At 41.2% G+C, this 11,949-nt stretch overlaps 1 pseudogene; it reads right to left on the minus strand.

The window, feature by feature from the left end:
* Positions 1-8,470: 8,470 nt before the first annotated feature.
* LOC148021194 (uncharacterized) lies at positions 8,471-9,105 on the minus strand (annotated as a pseudogene).
* Between the last annotated feature and the right edge of the window lie 2,844 nt (positions 9,106-11,949).

The raw sequence follows: 11,949 nt of genomic DNA on the forward strand, positions 1-11,949 counted from the left end.
CATATTTGGATGGATGCAAACTACATGCAACAAGATATAGTTGGCCTGGTTTTAGTCATGGTCGTGAAGTTTTGTGGGATCTAATTTTACTACTACCAATAGACATACTTTGATTTCTATTGAAGCCTAATGTAATTGTCAAGGTGTAATGTAGCTACCCTAAGCTAGACTAGAGGGGAAAAATGTTCAGTAGTTGCTTAGAAACCTCTCCACATGTGACATAGTCTATGCACATACTTAGCTAGTCAAACAATTTTCAAGTCTACCTTGTAATGAAATGTTAAGGCATCAAACCAAAAAAGTATCATCCTAAGGGTCAATATACTTCTATGGGAACCATATAGCTGCGTAATGCTTATCTAAGAAGAGCTACTTTGCCACCAATCCAACACGAGAGTCACCAACATTACACTTGGTTCAAAGAAAGTGTGAAACCATGGGATCTAAGCATCAACCCCTTTATTGTATTATAATCACACATTTGGCTTCCTAAAATAAATGCGACCAAACCTAGCACTTAAGCAATTATGATTTATTAGCTCTAGTCCCAAATAACATGTAGAAAACCACCCAACGAATTGGATCCAACATCCTTAGGATAAGGTCATCAGGACTATATCCACCCACTTTTAACCCAAAACACCCAACATCTTTAGCTTTTCTAATTAAATGTCCTACCTTACTATTTGTACATACGAAAAAAACTTTCTTAATTAACCTATAATATAAGGTTTTCACGTTCCTTTAGGCATACACATGTAGACAATTTAAACAATTGTTTAAAACTTCATGTTTCAATTCCTTTATTATGATCCCCCCCACAAATCCATTCTACTTCTTACCTACAATTTGAGGTCTTCCATCCAAAAACTAGAGATAAGGATCATGAATCCCTCCATACCTACCATAGAATATCAAGGGATTTACTTGATTAGAGCCCCTTTAAGCTCATTTGCCTAAGGTGATGGAGTGATAATGTTATTGACCTTTCACACATGTGACTCAACCCTAGGCATACCTTTCCAAGTTCATCTCACTTTTCTAGAATTTCCCTTGGACCTTAAGCCTAGCTCAACTATTGATAGCATCATTGATCCCATGTATCTAATGGCTATTTACTCATTGAATCTTCTTAGTTTGTCCACAAGCACAATCATTAAAGTAGACATATGAAATACATACACTTCTTTCCAAGAATTCAAACAATGAGTTGCTTAATAACATCTTGAATAACTTGGTAGGTGAAACAACACAACTGGTCCCTAATAGCAACTAGCTCAACACCATAGAAAGTTGAGAATTCCTAGGTCTTGGAAACAACTCAAAACCTACACCCTATCACAACTCGTAGCAAGCTAGATATCCAATCCCAATTCCCACACTCATTTGACTTGAATCAAAACATGTTGTTTTTTTACATTACTAATAGTCTCAAATGTAGTTGTTAATTTTTCTATGTAGATCCAATTGAAAAAATTTCTCCTATAAAGACATCATCTATAAAATATCCTAAGAACACCTAACAAATATCAAATATCCTTAAAAAGCCATATAGAAAACCAAAGAATATCGTGCTCACTGTCAGGACCACACTAGATTGTCAACATGTTTGCAATATATTCTCATAAAAAAGAACATGAAAATATCAAGGCTAAGATGAGTTCATTTTCTCTTAGATAGAGTTTCTCAATACTAGAACCCTAAACTTAACTATAAATATATGTGTTATGGTCCACAAAATACAGTCAATAAGAAAAACCAATTGGATACATTTTAGTCAAGATTTTTTGCTTTATCCTACAAGTTTCAAAATCATTATAGATAGTCTTGGAAAACACCATAAGAGAGTGATCTAGATCAAGTACTTGATCATTACATTGAATTAATAAGACTCAAGAGTAGGATAAGCATCCGAGCTTCCAAATAGATAGTCTTGGCCTTAAGACTCCATCCCATGAAAACTTTAGATGTGTTATAAGGAAAGGTAGTATTAAAATTGGAAATAGTAATAGTTAAGATTATCAATAAAATAGTATAGTGATAATAACATGCATAGGTATCAAGGATGATAACTAGTGGGCCTTATTATGATTAAACATGACAAGGAGAGGGTGACATGGTAAGGTGGCATGAACATGATGAGGGGAATGATTATGTCCATAGAAAAAGAGGAGAGTTGACAAATGATGAGGCCACAAAGGAAAAGGGTTAACAAAAGCAACACCACAAACTGGGTAGAGTGAGTGATGGAAGAGGAGCAAATGTGTCAGCACATGCATCACCATTCTCTCTCTCTCTCTCTCTCTCTCTCTCTCTCTCTCTCTCTCTCTCTCTCTCTCTCTCTCTCTCTCTCTCTCTCTCTCTCTCTCTCTCTCTCTCTCTCTCTCTCTCTCTCTCTCTCTCTCTCTCTCTCTCTCTCTCTCTCTCTCTCTCTCTCTCTCTCAACAAGGTAAAAAGTAGGATAGAATTTTAGCCTAAAGGCTATTTCTTGGAGGTTTTCTTGGTCACCCAACTAAAGTTTTATGCTAATTTGAATTGTTTTTGTAAATGATCCCCCCACAGCCAACTCCCACTGGGTCCACCATGAAATTCAATGAGAAGAATAAAAACTAGCAAATAGGCCTTATATACAAAATCTTACATTTTTTGGTTTAAAATTTGTCCAAAAATAGCTCAAAAATAGGATCTTCTCTTTATATTCAACCAATTTTCTAAACTCTTTCATTGTTGACCAAGCAAATCAACCACCTATTTACAAACTAAAAATTGTGGGGTCCCTTATTTTTTACCCTAGTCTTTGATGACCAAGGAGGTTGACCATAAACTTTCTTTGAGGGGGGGTGTATGTAGTAAGGTGGGGGGGGGGGGGGGGGGGGGGGGGGATTCGTAGGGGGAATGAGGAAGTGAGGTGGTGGAGAACCATGGGGCCAATGGGGGATGTGTCCAATGGAAAACCATGGAGAGGTGGGGAGAAGACATAGTGGGAGGCGCACAATGGGGGTGGGGAGGAAGGAGCCATGAGGGGGAATATGGGGGGAGAGTCACAGGAGGATTGCAAAATAGAGGGGTAGGGCTACCACATGGGGAGGGGCTAGTGACTTGATGGTTGTTAGCCACCCTCTCTTATGTGTCTTCTTCTTCTTTGTGTTTTATTTATGTTTTTTTGTCTTTTATTGTAGAGTGATGTTTAAACAAGGGGGGATTTTGGGGGGGTTGGGGAGTGAAGTGAATGAGAACCACTAAGAGAGAGGGAGTGGGGGCACATGTCTAGTAGGGAGGCAAAATGGGGGTGGCATGTGTGGAGATGTTGTCAAGCATTTTTACATAAATTGAAAACCCCCTAGAAAACTTTAGGTAGGTAGATTTTTGTAGCTTAGTTGTTGTGTGGTTGTTGATTTGTTTTTTTTTAAAGTTGATTTTTTGTGTGTTTAGATCAGGAATTGTTTGTGTCGTTATTTTGGTTTTTTTAAAGTGTGAAAATTTGATAGCCTTGGTCAAGATTGGTATTTTCTTGGACAGCTTGGAGTGGGATTTTGAAGGTGTTTGCAGGTCATCTTGAAACATGTATTATTTCTTGCTGATACTCTTGCACATCACAAGGATTATGGGTTCACGAGCACTTCATGTTGCACTTGTCAAGTACACTGCACTCTCTTGATATTTTCAATTACTTTCATGCCAAGGATTGGGTTGATGCACGTTTTGCACCATCCTTGAGCACTAGCATGGCATGATGCCTGCTCCAGCTATATGTAGTAAATCTTAGATGCACATGCACTTGAGAGAGTGCCTTCATTGTGCACACACAGTTTCTTGTACTCACGAGAGTTAGGATATTCATCACTAAAATAGGAACCATTAGTTGAGTGGGAAAGGTGGTTGCATGAGATTGAGGGTCATGAAGGACGCCTCTAGTTGTGAGATGGGTTGTTTTTGTGGGAAATATTATGAGGACTATATTTTTTAATGATTGTAAGATATTTTGGGAGGGTGGAGCAGAGTACAACATTTCTTCTTTACTGAGTGATGAGAGGTGAGGTTAAGGATTGTAATTGAATTAAGGAACTGTGTTTGCATCCTGTATGACACACATGCACATGTAGATAGGCTAGGCACTATATTTTCCAATGCATTCAATTTTTTGTATGAAGCATCGCTTGTTTGATTTCATAGCATGGATCTAACTTGCATTTTTTCTCGAAGACATGTATGATTGGGCACAGAGTTTATTTTCAATAGCATATTTCTACTGGGACACATTGCATGAAACTAAAAGAATGAAAAAAAAAGATTCTATCATCAAAAGAGCAAATATAGGGGCTATGATGAGAACACCTACCTAGTAGAATTTTTTATTTACTTAACTAGGGTGCAAGTGGATGATGATAAATATTATAATATCAAGGAAAAGAAGAAGAATATGATGATGAAGATGAGAATTTTGGCTTGTACCTTACAATGTCCTTATTTTAATTGTATCTAGACTTTAAAGGTGAAGCGTAAATGCTTTCTTGACTCAAGATACACAAAAAGAAATGGAAGATCCTTCTATCTCTATCATTTTGCCATCCATTCCTTCATTCTCTTGTGTGAAAAGTGCAGATCTAGAGCACGGTAGGAGCTATGGAGGATGGAAGATGAAGACAAGACTCATATTGACATAGACAAAGAGAGACCAACTGTTACACAAGTGAATTAGGTTCCAAGATGGAAGCTTGGACTCATAAAGGAAATCTTGTGTAATGGAGTGACAATAACAAAGACACTAAGTGAAAGTACAAAGCATCATGATATTGTATTCATTCCATATGAAAGTGATAGTCAAGTACAATGTTGTATATGTAACGTGTCCACTCGTACCTTCAGGACACGTCTTGGCAGTCCATTGGAAAGGATGTCTAGAAAGCTCCGCCCGGCACTCCCATGGAATGTTACGGGGTTTGCGATCTAGGGCTTTCCACGTCTATCCATGTAGCAGAAGTATTCTGGCCATTCCCACTTAGGACAGACCTGAATTACGGTTTTTCTTATTGGTCATTTCCAAATGGCAACTAGCATCGAACCCAAGCGAACTACTTTACGCAGAAATGCCAGGTCCGAAGCAGATTCAGGCTGCACTTGGTTCTAGGAGAATGGGAAACGCTGCACTTGGTTCTAGGGATGCGAGGCATAGTCCCATTCTGTTCCCCTAAAATAGCGTAAATCGGGATCAATTATAACTCTAGGTCAACGCTTTTGTTGATCGTGTTCTTTGACGATCTCCTGACTATCCATCGTGATTTGAGAAAAGTTCCCGGCCAACCGGGACCACCCATCCATAGGACGGACCTATGGCCACATCCACCGCACTTCCTCGAGTTGTTTTAGTTATTTAATTACCTAACACATTTAGTTGGACATGTATCAATCAGCTTCCTTAATTAACTCGTTAGGCACTGGTTCCTTCACGTAATCATATCACTTGACATAGAAAAGCAATGTTAAACAAGTTCCTTTTTAACAAGTTATCATATTTAAATTTGAAATACATAAAGTCCAGCCCGTAGGCTTATCCATAATCCGCTCGAAGGCTATCCAGCAATCCACAGGGATTACTAATCCAAGTTTCCACCCGTAGACTAGTATGCGGGCCTCGAGATCCAATCCCGAGTCACGTTAGCCTCTTGTGTAGGGCCCGGAAGGCGAGGGATTTACGGCCAGAGCCCCCCTGGCACCCAAGCGTCCTCTTGCTCCAAGTAGCGCTTAACGGAGAGACCTCTCGTGGCGGATTCGGTCCACCTTCCCGGCGCAGTAAACAACCCCCTTGGTTAGGGTCAGGCAGGTAGTCGGGGGTAACACTACAACACAATGCCGCCATACACGCGTCCATTACACGCGAAAAGTTACGGGCGCGTGTATACATGCATGTAACAGCGCGTGTATAATTGCATGTGAGGGCGCGTGTATTTGCGCGTTAAGTCTGTCATAATACACGCTCTGTTACACGCGACACAGAGCCTAACTACAGAAATGCATTTCTTTTCAAAACAGAAAACCATTAAGTTTTAAAAATTTCATTGTGCATTGCAGTGTTTACAAACCATTACAAAATCCCACTACATGCACTTACAACAACGTAATATATTGAAAAATATATATTCATATGGTTATTGAAAGACAAAGTATACAATAGAAATGTCATGAATTTGGAACAATACAGTGATGGATTGGTTAGGGTTCGATCTCATCTTCAATAAGATCCATCCTTGCCAAACGATCAACATCAATATCCATTTGATCAATTTGTAAGGCTACGATTAAATTTATTCTACTATCGCTATTTTGCCCATTGATAATGGTACCGATGCCTTGATCATTCTCATCATCATCACCATCATCCTCAATGGAAGGGTCATCCTCATGATCATGAGAAATGGCACGCTCATCCTCATTATCATGATCATCTACATTGGCATGTTCGACATCATCTTCTTTGCGGCTTGCCACATCCTCCATATGCTCCATATCAGTGAAGGTATTATACATTACTTTGGAACGTGGTGCAATAGGGATGACATACCACCATTTACTGTCATGCACCATTGGCAGATAGATAACCTGCTCAAATACACATAATTCATTAATTAATTAGCATATCAAAAGTCAAGGGGTGCGCGAGCTTAGATATATATGTACATGAAACACATTTGTAAAAAAATGCATACCTGCTCACATTGTTGTGGCAATACGAGCCTATCTTTCTTTGTTTGCCAAAACTTTGTAGAGTCAATAGTTACATAGCCACTTGCATGGCGTTTTATCGTTGCGTTAGGCCCTTTTTCCACCACGTTCATTTGCCATTTGACATCCAAAACATACACAAAGAAGCGGCGAAAGTCAAGTCTGTATATGTCTTGGATTGTGCCACAATAATCATCAATTTTTCCATTGGCTCCCTCAAAGCTACTAATGACACCGCAATCTTGTGTATTCCTCTTTTCATCTATTCTTTGTGTTCGAAAATGCTTGCCTTCACACCATATAGCATTGAACATAGTGCACTGGACCAAAATATAAGCAATATCTATGTAAGCAATTAATGTGAATAAATATGAAAAGCCAATCACTTACAAAGAATGCAAATTTACATTTGTTCTATGTACCTTTAACATGCATCCTCGTGCATACTCCCATTCTTCCGCCGTGATATGCAGCCCCTCATCTCTCTCTGCTCTCTCCATTTCCTCATGCAACCAATCAACATGAATATCATTCGGAAGTGTTGCTAGATGCTTAGGGTACGCCTTACGAGAGCCATGTTGCCTCCGAAAGAGAGCTCTGTCTGCTTGCCTTTTTGTCTTTGCATCCTCGTATCTTGTAACCCATCTGCTCATCACATCACTATTAAGGATGCAAGTGAAATTAAGATCATCAATCAATGTTCTCTCAATTACTTTGCTCTGTCCTTTTCCTTGAGGCACAATAGACGTCATCCTCAAGTCCTCTTCATTGCTCCATAGTCGCGGCAAAGAGCTATCCACCTGATCAAGAAATTCTGATATATATACAAGAGACTCTTGTATCAACCAACCCTCAGCCATGCTTCCTTCGGGCCTTGCACTTTGCCTCACAAAGTCTTTTTAGGTCTTCATGAAGCGCTCTAGGAAGAACATCCAACGGGCATGCACAGTGCCACATAAAGCAATTTCATCCACTAAATGCACAATGAGATGTAGTTGACTTGTGAGAATGGTTCGCGGAAAAGTCTCCTCTACCATACAAACCACCTCCACTGCCATAACACGCGCATCATCCAACGTGGCTGGATCAATTGCTTTGGAACTAACATATCTGAAAAATAAATGCACAGTACGTTATACCTCATGCACATTCATTTTGCAAGGTATAATGAAGGGTGATCTTACATGGGATTTACATACCTCACAAGCTCGCCCATCTTATAAATACATCTTTTCAAACTCCTGTCTGCACAATGGTCGATGCTAGTAGGTAGTATGAACTGCGCACATAAGAGCACATGTATATTTGGGTTAGGGCATTACAAAATTTAATTTCAACCTACAATAATTGGAAAACACTTACTTGGAGCATCTTGTGCCAATCGTGGGACTTCAACCCATGTAGTTGCTCAACCCCTCTTTTCTTAGTGGTTGTAAACGCTCCCTTCAACGATCTCATGCATCCAGTGGGAGTACGCAAAGTGGTGATGGCTTGCTTTACCTGCTTCTCCTCCTTCTTTGATATAATCCAGGGAGCAGGCGGAAGACGAACGTGCCCACCCTCCTCTCGTGGCCAAGCTTGACGCATACGTCCTGCGACCTGCAAGTCCTCCCGTACGCTAACATTGTCTCTTTTACCAATAACATGTTCCCAAATACTAGATCCCACATTCTTGAAGATGTGCATGGGATCAAGAAGATGGTTGATCTTGAGATGGGTCCAATATGGTAGCCGGAAAAAAATGGAGTACCTACACAAGGGATTGCAGACTGTCATCTTTATTCCAACTTTAGAGACTACACAAAACAAGATTGAAAACAATGGAGATGTACCTGTTCATGCCATCTGGAGGAAGAACATTTGAAGACTCCCAAATACGCTTCCAATCTTTTACACGAAGTGTCTGTGGATGAATGTTCCTCTTACTAGGAGCATATTTAGGGTGATCTGATGGGAGAAATTGATGATGATTATCGAATATGGTCTTACACAAACCATCAGCATACTCATGTACCAATGAAGGGCCACATATAGGACATGCATGTTTACCCGATGTCCTCAAACCTGTTAAAATAAAAAAAAAGTTAGAATAATAAAGTCAATAGTTATAATTGATATAGCTAGTAGTATTAGAGTCGGGAGGTAGTTAGAATTCTTACCAGAACAATCGCTATATCCTGGAAAGTCATGCATTGTCCACATCAACACTGCTTTTAAGTCGAAGTGTCGAGAGGAGGGAGGCCTACTAATGTCCACTACCGCAACACCTCTCCATAGTTCCTCCAACTCATCAATCAACGGTTCAAGATAAACATCCATATGCTTGACTTTATGTTTCCCTGGAATCAGAAGGGATAACATAAGATGTCCCTTCTTGATCGCCATTGATGGTGGAAGGTTGTAATTCACCAACACAACCGACCACACGCTGTATGCGGTGCTCTTGAAACCAAACGGATTCACTCCATCCATACCTAGGCCAAGTCTCAAGTTTCTGGGCTCTGTTTTAAAGCTGGGCCACTCATCTTCAATATGCTTCCAAGCAGGAGTGTCTGCAGGAATTCTCCACATGCCATCATCCGATCGATGCGAGGAATGCCATGACATGAGCTCTGCTATGGATTTGCACTTGAACATGTGTTTGATGCGAGGAATTATAGGAAAATGTCGCAAGACTTTACGAGGTACATCAAAACTCTTCACATCTGTTCTATACCTTGCTTCACCACAAGTGGGACACTGTCGAGCCTCCTTATGCGTCCCACGAAAGAGAATGCAATCATTGACGCATGCATGTATGCGATCATAATCCAATCCTCCAAGAGATGTCACATAGCGCCTCGCTTTGTCTCTTGAGGTGGGTAGTCTATTCCCCTTTGGAAGCATGTTTGATAATAGCCTGCATCCAATATCATCAATTAGCCCATAACCCTAAACCCTATACTGTAAACCAAAAACCACTAACTCAAATTTGCAAGTTACAATGCTTACTTCAATAATGCGTCAAGACTTGCATTGCTCCATCCATAAACTGTTTGTATATTGAGCAGTTCAAGTGAAGCACGTAAAATAGAGAATGTGCACCCTTCAAAAACTGGTGTCGATGAAGCGTTGTAGAGATGCTCTTGTTCCATATCATTGTCGTCCACACCTTTGCGATCATCCCTAAAAAGATTCCGCACCATGTCATCAAACACTTCCTCTTCCACAACTTCGTGGGGTGCAGGGCTATTGTCATCCCTTTCCCACTCATCTCCGACAACAGATCCCGAAGCTCCAGCATCATCTCGTCGACGCTTTGCATGCTCTCGCCGTGCGTATGGCACCATGTTAGGGTGTGGTACTGCATCCTGCTTCAATCACAGTATATGTATTACAACGCGCTCCATTAATTTGCACACCATGAGTTATTTTAATACTTTCAATTCACATCTTCTCACCTCTAAACCTGTTTGAATCCATTCTCCATACATCGAGATGTGATTCAATGTAATTCGACGCGCTCGTACAATGCACCCTTGACATCGATTACACGTACACTTGATCCTTTGTGCCAGCCACACGTCGCGATCACGATGACGCATTGTCTCATCCTCACCAGAACTGCTTGAAGAGGATGATGACATGCTATGTCCAAAATAACCAATACAGAAGTAGGATCAGTTTTTAGTGAAATCATACACATCCTATGCACAAAACAATGGATACACAAGAACAATCAGTTTTTAAAAAAAGTATAAACAGTCTCTGTGTCGCGTGTACAGGCGCGTCTACAATGTATTCTGCTGCGCTTTTACACGCGCTTTTACACGCGCTTTTACACGCGCTTTTACACGCGTGCTTTTACACGCGTGCTTTTCGCGTTTACCTACCGCGCGCATCGCTTTCTTTCTTTCAAAAGCCCTCTTTTAAAACACTTCTTCTTCTTCTTTCTTTGTCGCTACAGTACCTCTGCCTCCAGCTCTTCCAAACCCCCGAACCTGCCTCTTCCAACCAGCCTTCTCCCTCTTGGACTACCCAAAAGAAGCAAAGGGTGCAGACAACACAGAAAGGGAGAGAGAAGCAAGAATCAAAGAACTCACTTTTCAAAGACTTTTCAAAGAGGTTGGTTGTCGTTTGTTTGTTTTGGCAAATCTGTCGCTTTCTTTCTTTCCACCCGTGCTATGTGTACTTGAAAGCGACAGAGGATAGAATTCACACACATTGTATATGTGCTTAACTATTTATTTCTTGACAAACGACATCCGTCAAGATAGAGGAAAGAGAGAAGAAGGAACCCTTGTGTATGTGTTTAGTCATTTCTCCCTTGATGGACAATGTCCGTCAAGATAGAGGAAAGAGTTTTTGTTTTTCATGAATTTCGTCACTAATTCGAAATGAACTTCTTCTTTTGGCTTATGATCTTCTACTAATTCGATGTTTGGTATTGTAAGAGATATGTTTATTTTCTAGAATGGTAGATATATGTTGTAGGTTATATATTGTAGGAGATATATTGAGGAGATATATTGTAGGAGATATGTTTATTTTTTATATGCATGTTTTGCTTGGTTCATTGAGGCGGAATTTCGACGCTTTGCAGATTCTTCATGGATCCAGGCTCTTCCTCCGATCCGTGGGCATACGCCACTTGGATGATGGAGATGATAAACCATTTTGGGCACCATCCTAATCCAGTGGAGCTGACAGAGTATATGTATGCCCATCCTCCTCCTAGACTCCCAGGTCACACCGCGCCCCCAAGTACACAAGCCTCTCCACTGCCGTCTACGCCTGCGAGTCCGGCGAGACGTACCCCTGCGCATACACGCTCACCGAGGAGACACACCCCTGCACGAACACACTCACGCACACCCTCCTCTGTACCGTCACGTGAGGGCTCACGGCCACCATCACGTGCTCCCTCACAGCCACAGTCACGTACACAGTCACGTGCAGCCACCCCTAGTCATGGCTACTCCCGCAGTACAGATGAGAGCCGACGCCGCAGTAGGGAGAGCGGGAGTGGAGGATTATGCGGCGAGTGCTTTGGTGGGGGGGGTAGTAGGGCACGCGGTGAGAGAGGGCATGGAGGGAGGCATGTACGAGGAGACAGTGAGGAGTCGGAGGAGGCGAGAGAGGTGGAGGGAGAGATTTTCTACGATGTTACGGATAGGGGCGGGGTAGTCATGGATGCGAGAGGGAAAGAGGTGATGGAGTATATGCGGGGGGTAGTTTCAAACATGTATA

The sequence above is a fragment of the Lygodium microphyllum genome, chromosome 18, assembly GCF_053477565.2.
Source record: "Lygodium microphyllum isolate KBCC chromosome 18, Lygodium_microphyllum_v1.1.10, whole genome shotgun sequence".
In the NCBI taxonomy this organism is placed as follows: Eukaryota; Viridiplantae; Streptophyta; class Polypodiopsida; order Schizaeales; family Lygodiaceae; genus Lygodium; species Lygodium microphyllum.